This window comes from Hippichthys cyanospilos, chromosome 4 (genome assembly GCF_059441005.1).
Source record: "Hippichthys cyanospilos isolate Australia breed blue-spotted pipefish chromosome 4, RoL_Hcya_1.0, whole genome shotgun sequence".
Lineage (NCBI taxonomy): Eukaryota > Metazoa > Chordata > Actinopteri > Syngnathiformes > Syngnathidae > Hippichthys > Hippichthys cyanospilos.
The window spans coordinates 8,664,607-8,674,527 of record NC_142372.1 but is presented as its reverse complement, the minus strand read 5'-3'; the positions used below and the strand labels follow the sequence as shown (position 1 = coordinate 8,674,527).

General features: G+C 40.8%; 1 protein-coding gene across 5 annotated transcripts in view; it reads right to left on the bottom strand.

Moving 5' to 3' along the window:
• Positions 1-9,921, bottom strand: part of shf (Src homology 2 domain containing F) — a 75,242-nt gene that overhangs the window by 22,600 nt on the left and 42,721 nt on the right. The gene's annotated exons all lie outside the window — the stretch shown is intronic.

The following is a 9,921-nucleotide window of genomic DNA, read 5'->3' as shown; positions in this document are numbered from 1 at the left end:
ATCTATTATAGAGAAGACCTTATTTGTACAAATTGATTTCTTGGTTCTATTTTAAACTGGTCTTTGCCTTACTATGGCATCCATGTGGAGAATCTCCTCAATGACACCTTACCTAAAGCAGAATGCTCCCTCCAATCCTTTCATTCTCCTTGCAAAACGACACTTCTAATGAACCACCGTGCCCTTGAGAGCTCCCCATTTTCTGCGACCGCCCTCATATTCTGCATGAAGCCGTTAGTGTCCACCATGTGAAGGGAATGAAATATTATGCCGCTACTGCTGCATAATTGCCTCTTTACCTGCTGGTAGCTCTTGCGGCAAAAACGAGCAATGCGTTCAGGAGCCTAATGGGGCCGTCGGTGGAGGAGAGGTAGCGTTGCCTGGATCTGTGTTCATGGCATTAGGCACACTCACACTCTTTGATCTTGCAGGTAATTTACACAGTGTGGCCATAAAGTTGAGGTCTAAGCTCGCCAACAAAGGAGCAAATCACTTTGTAAGATTGTGGTAAAGTTATTTTTTAATCCAAGCCTGGGCAACACTTTTTTTCTACCAGGTGCCATTTTAGTTCTGCAAAAGCCTTAGTTTATGATTTGGTACCACCCTTTGGTGTATTACAGACAAGAAAGATGCAAATAAATCCAATTCCTTCCATGCTGCCTTCTTTCCATCCTTCCCTGCAAACTTGTGTTGAGGCCTGGGTGGGGACACATCTGTCTAAGAAAATTACAGTGCCTGCCATGACGTCCAAAGTCTTGCATGTTGCAACCCGGCCGCAGTCTTTGACCTCTCTGTGTTTAAGATTAGGGTCCACGCAACCCCACCTGATCCCTCCCCCAGCAGGAAGTCCCACTTCCTGTCCAGATGCTTCACTTCCTCTTATACCGGCCCTTTAAAAAGCAAGACTGAAGCACTGTGAATTCTGATTAGTCAGTCGAGTGCTGTGAGTGTTTTAAAAGTGGAGAAAGTGTGCCTCATTAAAGCTGCAGTAGCAGTGACCACAAGCATCTGTTAAATGCCACTGGAATAGTGTGCAAAGGGTGGGGGGCACACAGCACAGAAAACGGCATTCAACCTTAAAACCATTTACTTACACAATAAAAGTCAGTCACTAGAATGTGTGCATAAAGCCAAAACCAGTGGTTTCTCCCGTCTGCCACAGTTAGTCTCCCCTCGAAATGTTACAGCTACTGTGCGTGGAGTATGATTGCATCTGTTGTACAATTGAATTAATCATTTTAAGAACTCTGTCAAGTTTAACAAATTGGCCATGACCACAACCCACAAAACAATAAAACAATCATAACTTTTGCCCGTCTAAACTTTTGATTGACATATCCATCTGTTCAGTGTTACACTGCATGCAAAGCTAAATTGAAAACAGTATTTCTAGTCTAAGGACATGACAAATGCCTCCTAAAGGTAGCTAGCTCCTACAGTAACATTTCATCTGAATTTTCTAATGCTCTGATGGGTGTGAAAGTACACCAATTGAGAGGATCATAACATCCCAGCGAGGCAGCTGAATTAACTGATAACACATTCAATTGCTGCCAGACGAACATTAATATCACCGCTCCAAGTAATTCTGCTAATGCTGTGTGAAAGCTAAAGGAAAACGATATAATTAAGATGTGAACACACAGTCCGGAGTAGCTGCTGGGCATGTAAGTAACATCCAGTCATCTATTTGGTGTGATGGTCTAGCAGCGCAGATGAAGTGGGAGTTATGTGATGGCACGTAAGGTGTCAGTCAGGCACACGGCCGACAAGGGAAGGTGTTTACTCCCTGACCCGCAGTGGCCTCGCTGTTGACTGTCTTTCCGCTTGATGAGCGGAGCCATGAGATGGCTTGCGCTCGCAGAATACTAACAACTTTGCAACAGCCGCCATAGGCGCTGCTCAACAAATCCTTGACACACTAATCTGCCTCATCACCAGTCACTTTACCGCATGCACCCACGCACCTTACAAATCCTGCGCAGTGCAGGAAAGCTGCTAAATACATAATATTTTGCACTATCATCCTCAAACATATACAGTTTCTTCCACTACATCTTCTGCATAATATGCTAACAATGTGAGTCTTTTCATTTACTTTCTTATTAGTGCTTAATTATTACTGCCCTTACTGCTCTATTACTGTTTTTTTCTGTTTTATTGCTTACTGTTTGCTATTAAAAATGTATATCTTGAACTTGCTAACTTCCTATCAATCTTGTTGTTTTGTTTATTCATTTTCTAAATGTCATGAAGGAAAGCTGCCTTAAAATCTGAAATGGAAAGTTGTCCAGAAAGATTAAAAAAAACAGGACAATAGATATGTGCCTCAAAAGTCACAAAGTGTACCATTACATCGTTGGACCAAGCACTAAGTAGCTGGTTGACTTAAGGGGTTAAGGTTAACCCTAACCCTAACCCTGGCTCTTCCCTCAGATGGCCTGGAGGAGAAAAACTTGTGAAGAATTTCCCAGACAAGATAACAACACGCACATAGATTCATTCCCTGGATTGTGGGGCAGAGAACAAGCCATAGGAAACAACAGGGCACAGAGCGAAGCGACGGAAGTGATCCAGACAAAGTGACAGAGAAGAAGAAGAGGAAGAAGAAGAACAAAGGCCGTGGGGATGGTAAGACAAAGAAAGGCAGTCAATAGATAAAGCGAGGCAGACAAGTGAGTGTTACACAGTCGGCAGCTATAAACAACAAAAATACACTGTGACAGTGAGTCAAAGGTAATGAGGTGAGGGACGCTTCTTTGTACGACAGCCCCTGAACACAGCACTTGGAGCCTCATTAGGGAAAAAGCTCTGTTTGGAAGGCTTAAGGGCTAAGTGTTATGTAAGCTGTTACAAATAATAGGGAGAAAACACTTTTCCTATTATTGTAAACACCCTTATTCAAATATGAGCGTCTTTATTTACCATTAAGATAATGGTGAAGAAATAGTCTTAACATTATTATTCTTATTATTCTTCTATTATTATCTTGTATTTAAAAAACTGTGATAGATTATTCTTATTATTAGATAGTCTTATTATTCTTCTATTATTATCTTGTATTTAAAAAACTGTGATAGATAAATGTTTACTTGCCCTGAAATGATGGTTGTTTTATACTCACAGGTAAAGAGTCTTGAAAAACAAAAACAAAAAAACTCCATGTAAACAGCATATTACACACTACTGGCAAGTTGTCAAATGTTTCATGGGTGCAAACCACATGCTCAACCCTGCTGCTCATCCGACAAATGTACGTTCTATACAAATGTGGCATCAATTATAAATTTAAGGCTTTCCAACGGTAATGAGATTAAATGACGAAGAAGCAGAAATAATCGACTGAACACAATTTTGTGGGCATTGTTTATGATTACACAAGCTACATGACAATTGTGGTGGGCTGGATCTGGCCTTAAGTTTGACACCTGTGCTTTAGATTTCCATGTGAATTCACAGTGGATCTTGCTCTAAAAACACTAAGAAATGAGATCTTATAAAGATGTGTGTTTGGCTCCTTCAACAGATGTTCTAAGGAATAAATTGTGTGCTTGCTGTCATTAAACATGATTGGGTGTGAGCGTTTGGCATATAATGTTTAATTAAGCAAACTGGCTGTCAAACTGAAGATGATAACACAACACTGAGGGAATTTGCCTGTGTATGTGATTTAATACCGATCAAGCAATGCCACACTCATGCATATTCCCAGAGTCCACTTTGGGCATCGATCCCGACCGGTACGCGGGCGCCATCACAGCTCATTAAGAGCGAGGTGAAAGCTGGTTAATGGAAAAGATGAATGTGAAGATTGCTTTGGTACGCAGCCGGCCCAGATAATGGAAGAACATTCTCCACCCAAACACAGCAGACACCCACCCCACTCCAGCACAGGTAACTTACAAAGCTTGAGGATTTGTAGTCAGGGCCAGTCAAAGTAAAATAAATAAATAAATAAAACAGTGTATGGCGCATTGACTGATACAGTATTCGGAGCATATATTTTGCAGATTTCCTGGAAAATTGGTTAATGGGATGGTCAATGAATGTGTCATGATAAACTTGCATGAAAACTAGACAAAAAAAAATCCACATAGAAATAAACTAACAAGCATAAAGGAAACAAAGACAACTTCAATTGAACTAACTTAACTCAGCTCTTCTTATCCCCAATGAAATTAACATCCCCTTTACAGTGTCCTCTCTGGTAAGTGTGGTTGACAAACACCCAAAGGCAGAGAAAACAGAAAATGCACACAAAAATGAAAACGTGGCAGTTAGAATGGCATCACTGTCATATAAATCGTATTAGGATGCAAGTCTGACACACTAAAGGCACGACTTTTTGCAGAGCAGTGATGTGCAGAAACCAAGCTATTTTTTGTACGTGGTTGCTGTTCCTTCGTTGCAGATAAGAAAAGCCGCGGATTAGACCCGGAGTGCAGACTGCAATGGAGGAAGACGACCAAGCACGGGAATGTAGCGAAGGAGCGAGGGCTGGGGAATTAAACGGAGGGAGACTAGAAGGCATGGAAAAGGCAAATCATCCATGTCTGTTAACTCCATGTTTGGTGACGCGGAAAGCTGCATGTGTGGTCACCAAAAACGGGCCGGGGGAAAAGGATGAGCTGGTGACATGCGGATGTAGATGTGATGAATTGTCACGGTGTGGCCTCTTTCCAATGGAGGTCAACGCCCCATTAGTGATGATAGGGAAGTTGGTACACCTTCACTTTTGACCCTCAAACTTCACCATAGATAAACAGTGATTACCAGTAGCGCATGTATATGGCTGTTAATTCATTGAGTTCTTTTGCAATTCTGACACAGATGTTTGTTTGTTTCAGTTATGAATCTAAGATACAAGCGACGTATCGTTTTATAATTGGGGTTTTGAGACCATCGTAGGATTTGCTCAACACGACGGGACGTCAGCCGAAGGATCTATGTATTGATATCTCTGCAGTCGACTGCTTGCTTGAAATTGTACATGAAAACGGTAATTTTTCTAAATGTTGACGTGGCATTGCAAAAGGTCTTGCGCAACTTGGCTCTACTTGACTAACGTTGAACTCCATACACAATCTTTTTTAAGATTCGTCAACTGGTGTTACCAAATAGTTTAAGTCCTTAACTGTCAAACTGCTGGCACGTATGCTAATGTTACCATGTAAACCAAATGCTGGTTCCAGTGTCATGTCAGTCAGTCTGTCTGTCTGTCTGTCTGTCTATCTCACACTCTGGCCTCAGTCTACAGTGATGCATTCACGTTCGAGCCAACGTCTTCCTAAAAGCTAAATAGGTTACTATGAGAAATAACAAGACATATGTTTTTCAAATGTTGCTGCTCTGAGTTTGTGTTTTTGCTCTCACCCCAGCCAAACAATGAAAACACCAGAATAAGGTTCTATTCCTCCCTTCATTAAGTTTCTGTACCCTCTTTGGGCTGTCACTCACTGGATGTCAGCAAATACACTCTTCACACAAAAACTGGGTTACCAAGATGTGGCAACAATAGCCACCCTGAACTGTGTGTGAACCCACTATAACTAGTGGAGATGATTACTATACCAAATAAAAGTTTAAAAAAAATTACACGACTGTATTTCCTGACTTCAAAGCCTAATTAGAAGCACAAAAGTAGGCTGCAAAAGAAGCAAATTACAAAATTATGTTTAATTAATCAAAAAGATGCATCAATATTCATGATGTCAGGGTAAAAATATCTAATCATGCTTAAAGGCCTTCATATTGATTTGAAAATCCAGTGGCTTTCCTCAGGGAAAGGTGCACAAGGATGACACGAGTTAAACACAGCGACGATGGTATTATCATAGTATACAGTGTTTACTTAGCAATCTGACAAAGTCACAGGAAAAACAAAACGTGATATCCACCTGATTATAGACTGTTTGGTCTTAAACAAAAAAATATTGAAAATGACAATGGAAAAACATTAGGAATGACTCGGGACTGATTGGCATATTTGGCTTCCTGCTGATATGCCCTTGAGTAATTGCAAAGCGCCCTAACTGGCATCTCCTGTTTAAAACCAGAGGAGGCTTGCTACATTTCACTCTGCAGGCCAAACAAAATTAAGCCTATCAAAAAAACAAAACAAAAAAAAAGTCCAGTTTACCTCGAGTGCCAACGTTACTAAAGTTAATTACAATTAACTGTGTTTTATGGCTGTATCCTGTTTTGTTGTTTTAAAAGGTGTGTCATAGGCGGCAGAGGTGAAGCTGCTCTTAAGGTCACCTGAGGGCTGCTTATAAAAATTTGACACTTGTATTCACGCAGATTCTTCCCAAAAATAAACTCCTTTACATTGAAAAAAAAGGGAAAAAATAGGTCACATAGCCGAGACAATATTCACAAAAAAATGGATATCCATTAACCATAAGTGGTGAAATCTGGACTCCAATTTGTTCTATTTGAAAATGTGACTCACAAGTCAAATAACTTCATTGATAGATTTTTTATGGGGTACCAAAATCATAACTACTAAATTGAGGGGTGTTTGAATCAATATTTGGCAAGTCAGCTGTATGCAATGATGAAAGTGCTTGTGTTTTCTGTTTTACGTGTTTGTCATTATCTTTGCATGCGGCTCACTGTTAATCAAAGGAATTTAAACATTAGGGACTGGAAAGAAGGGGGACCTAGTGTACATGTCAATTTTGTATGGAAAAAAGTATACAAAACTATACTAGAAAACAAGTACAGGTGAATCAAGCCTCACCCAAAGTTAGCTGGGATATAGATGCTCAAGCACCATAAAAAATGGATGAATTATGGTCACAAAAGTTTTAATAACTCATGTGTAAAACACACGAAAACATTTGCTTCAAAGTCTACAATAGATCTATTAGATTTAACTGATAGAAAGTATAAAAGACTTCTGCAACATTTAACCTTGACTATATTAACACTATTAGTGTAAATCAGTGTTGAGAGCACATTCCTTATTACAGTGCTTTATTTACTGTTATTCAACTGAATTTGTGGACCGCACCCATTGCCTGATGTCCACCAGCTTAGGCTTGAGTTTACTCACAAAGAGAGAGAAGGAAAAATAAATAAAAAAAAACAGTCCTCAGTGTAAGCTGGTGTGAGGTTTTATGAAGCCACTCTGGATGACTGCAGTGCACCAGCTCTCCATCAATCCCAACAGCAGCACTGCCAAACATCAGTCAGCGCACCACTAAATTTTAAAGTCCACACTGGAGTTCACTGTTTCAGGAAAGCCATAATAATTACCACACCGGAAACTGGCATAGGACTTGTATAGCAGCGCGCATAGTGTCACAATAGGGTTTAACTTCAAAGACAAACCCTGAAGTTGTACTATTGTGTAAAAGTCAACATTGACAAAGCATGTTAGTACCATCTCATTTGGTATGAATTGTCATTCACAGGCATGTAATTATACTCTATGTGGTTTGGCCTCCTGTAGGAATGCCAACATCGGTGCCCCAAAAAAAGAAAAAAAAAACAAGGCAAGCTAAACCAAAACTTGGAGGATGTGTCCCCTGTCCGCTGAGCATGTTCTCTTCCAGGAATGTCTACTCCAGCACTCTACCCACTTTACGTCACACCGTTTGAAGGGAATGCCACACGCACCGCCTGCGCTCGACTGTAATTACTCCAATGCGAAAATGTACAAAGAGAGTTTTAGCGTGCATGCTAAAAACTCTACCGTGTCATTATGGACGAATGGAAAGCTTGCGAGGCTGCATACTTCCAGTGTGCCAGTGATGACAGATAAAATGGTGGCACTTGTCTTCTGGCTCCGTAGCCAGACGATTACATACTATCTGGGTACGATACTGTCGGAGAAGGGAGGCATTCTAACAGTTTGTGGCTTTTCTGTAGATAACAAAATATTAGAAACAGCTGTCAGCATGATGATGTAGGGTTGGATAATTTAACAGCGCAAAGGTAATCCTGCTTGGGGTATGCGACCTGGGGCTTGTGGGTAAAACAAAAACAAAAAAACGTACAAATGCTACATATTATACAGCTAAACTAAAAAAATTCTGTTTCAACTAAAAAAGTAAACTTTCTGTGTCTTTTTTTGGCATTCCTTGACAGTATTCTTGCAGGACTACTCATTGAACTGACTACCAAATATCATGCTGCAAGGTGAAAAATGCTTTGCCAATATGTTTAATGAAAGTTCCATACCATTGTGAAACAGCATCATCTAAAAGTGATGAAACCTACCAAATTTTCCGTTGAGAATCAGTCTGTTTAATCCAAAATACAAAACCTGTCAGACATGTTTGGTTTTGAAGTATCCTATGAAAGGCCAAATTGGCCCTAAAATGATCACATCACGCCAAAATGGTTGAATTCCTGGGTCTTTTTGGGCACACCTTCCTTCGACATTTTTACACGCCTCCCAAATTTAATGTTGCTAAATCCTAGCTCCACTGCCAGTCCAATTTTGGGATGTCACATATGTAATTGCTACCAAACTCAATTTTACACAATGATGAGTTTTTAAGTATGGGAAAGCTATCTGCCTGCTCTCCTCGAGAGGAGTGCATACATAAAATAACTCGCTAAGCAGTCAAAATCATCTCCTACCTTACCTGCAGTAGTGTGTTTCGATTTTTTTTTTTTTTTTTTTTATTCAAGGAGTAAGTGGACGGGCACTGTCGACTCTATTCAGAGCCGAGGCTCCAGTCCTGGGTGTGGAGACTTTGAGCGAGCGCGACTTCATGCACGCCCTGCTTAGACACAGGAAACCTCCGGAATCCTGTCAGGAAAAGGAGGGGCCAATTTCTTCTCTTGGCTTTCGATTCTCTAGGAATTGTCAGCCTTCTTCTTCTCCGGTCTGATTCATAGCTCATTTCTGACGTCAAGACTAATGCGGTCGGGCGTCTTATCACCATGCTGGCTATGTACCCCACATTTCACACTCAACTCCAACTAAATGGCGGCCGACCTTTTCAGGCTGCCAGTCAAGGCAAACAACTCTTGACTAGAAATATGAACGGCTGGAGAGTCCATGAATAAAAACATGAACGGATGAGAAGATAATGCAGTGGCTGAGGATGATGGCACGGTAGGGGGGCCAGGGGACGGGGGGTATTCTATCATTTGTCGGATTCTAGTAGCTGTCTGCCTGCATAAGGTAGCCTCATTTTTTAGCATTCATTAGTTATTCAAGCAGAGCATAGAGAATCTCTGTCTCCAGGCATGTGGGGAATGCAGTCCAATCGGGAAAGAGGCATTTGATCACTATTAAGATGAAAGGATTGCTCAGTGGATGGGCAATACATCACAATCAGGGGCTAGATGTTGGCATTGCTAGATGACTTGTCCTTATTATTGTACGGAAAGCGACAATTAGATAATGGGTTTACTGCTATACATTGGAAAATGAAATATCCAGCAGATTCCTTTGCATCTTTAATGGTACAAGTTTTGATTAAAAAAAAAAAAACATTCTAAACATGCATTTGAGGGGAAAAAAAAAAAAAGAGTAAAATTAAAACCAAATGAAGCTGAAGTATCATGTCACAGTTCTACACCAAAAATGACCAAGTTGTGACAGAATTAGCGAGGCTTGACAGTGAAAAGGTCGTAAGGGAACAGGCGAAGACAGGATGTGACACACGGAGGCGGTGAGGCATGGACGGTGGCCAGTGCCAGTGCTCAGCCACTCTAAGTAGTGGCCAAACTCAGAGGGGAACTAGGTTATTTATCCACTTGTTTGGATAATCCACCATCTGCTGCTTTGTTTGAAAGCCTCGAGGTTGGACATGAATGCAAAGCATACGGGGAAGAAGAAGCACAAATGAAGTCCAATTCTCCCTGAGGGAAAAGTGAAGTGGCCAACAAGGTTAAAACAACGTATAAAATAAGACTGACTTTGGGAATTCGAATGGAAATGTACCGAAACTGCCAGTT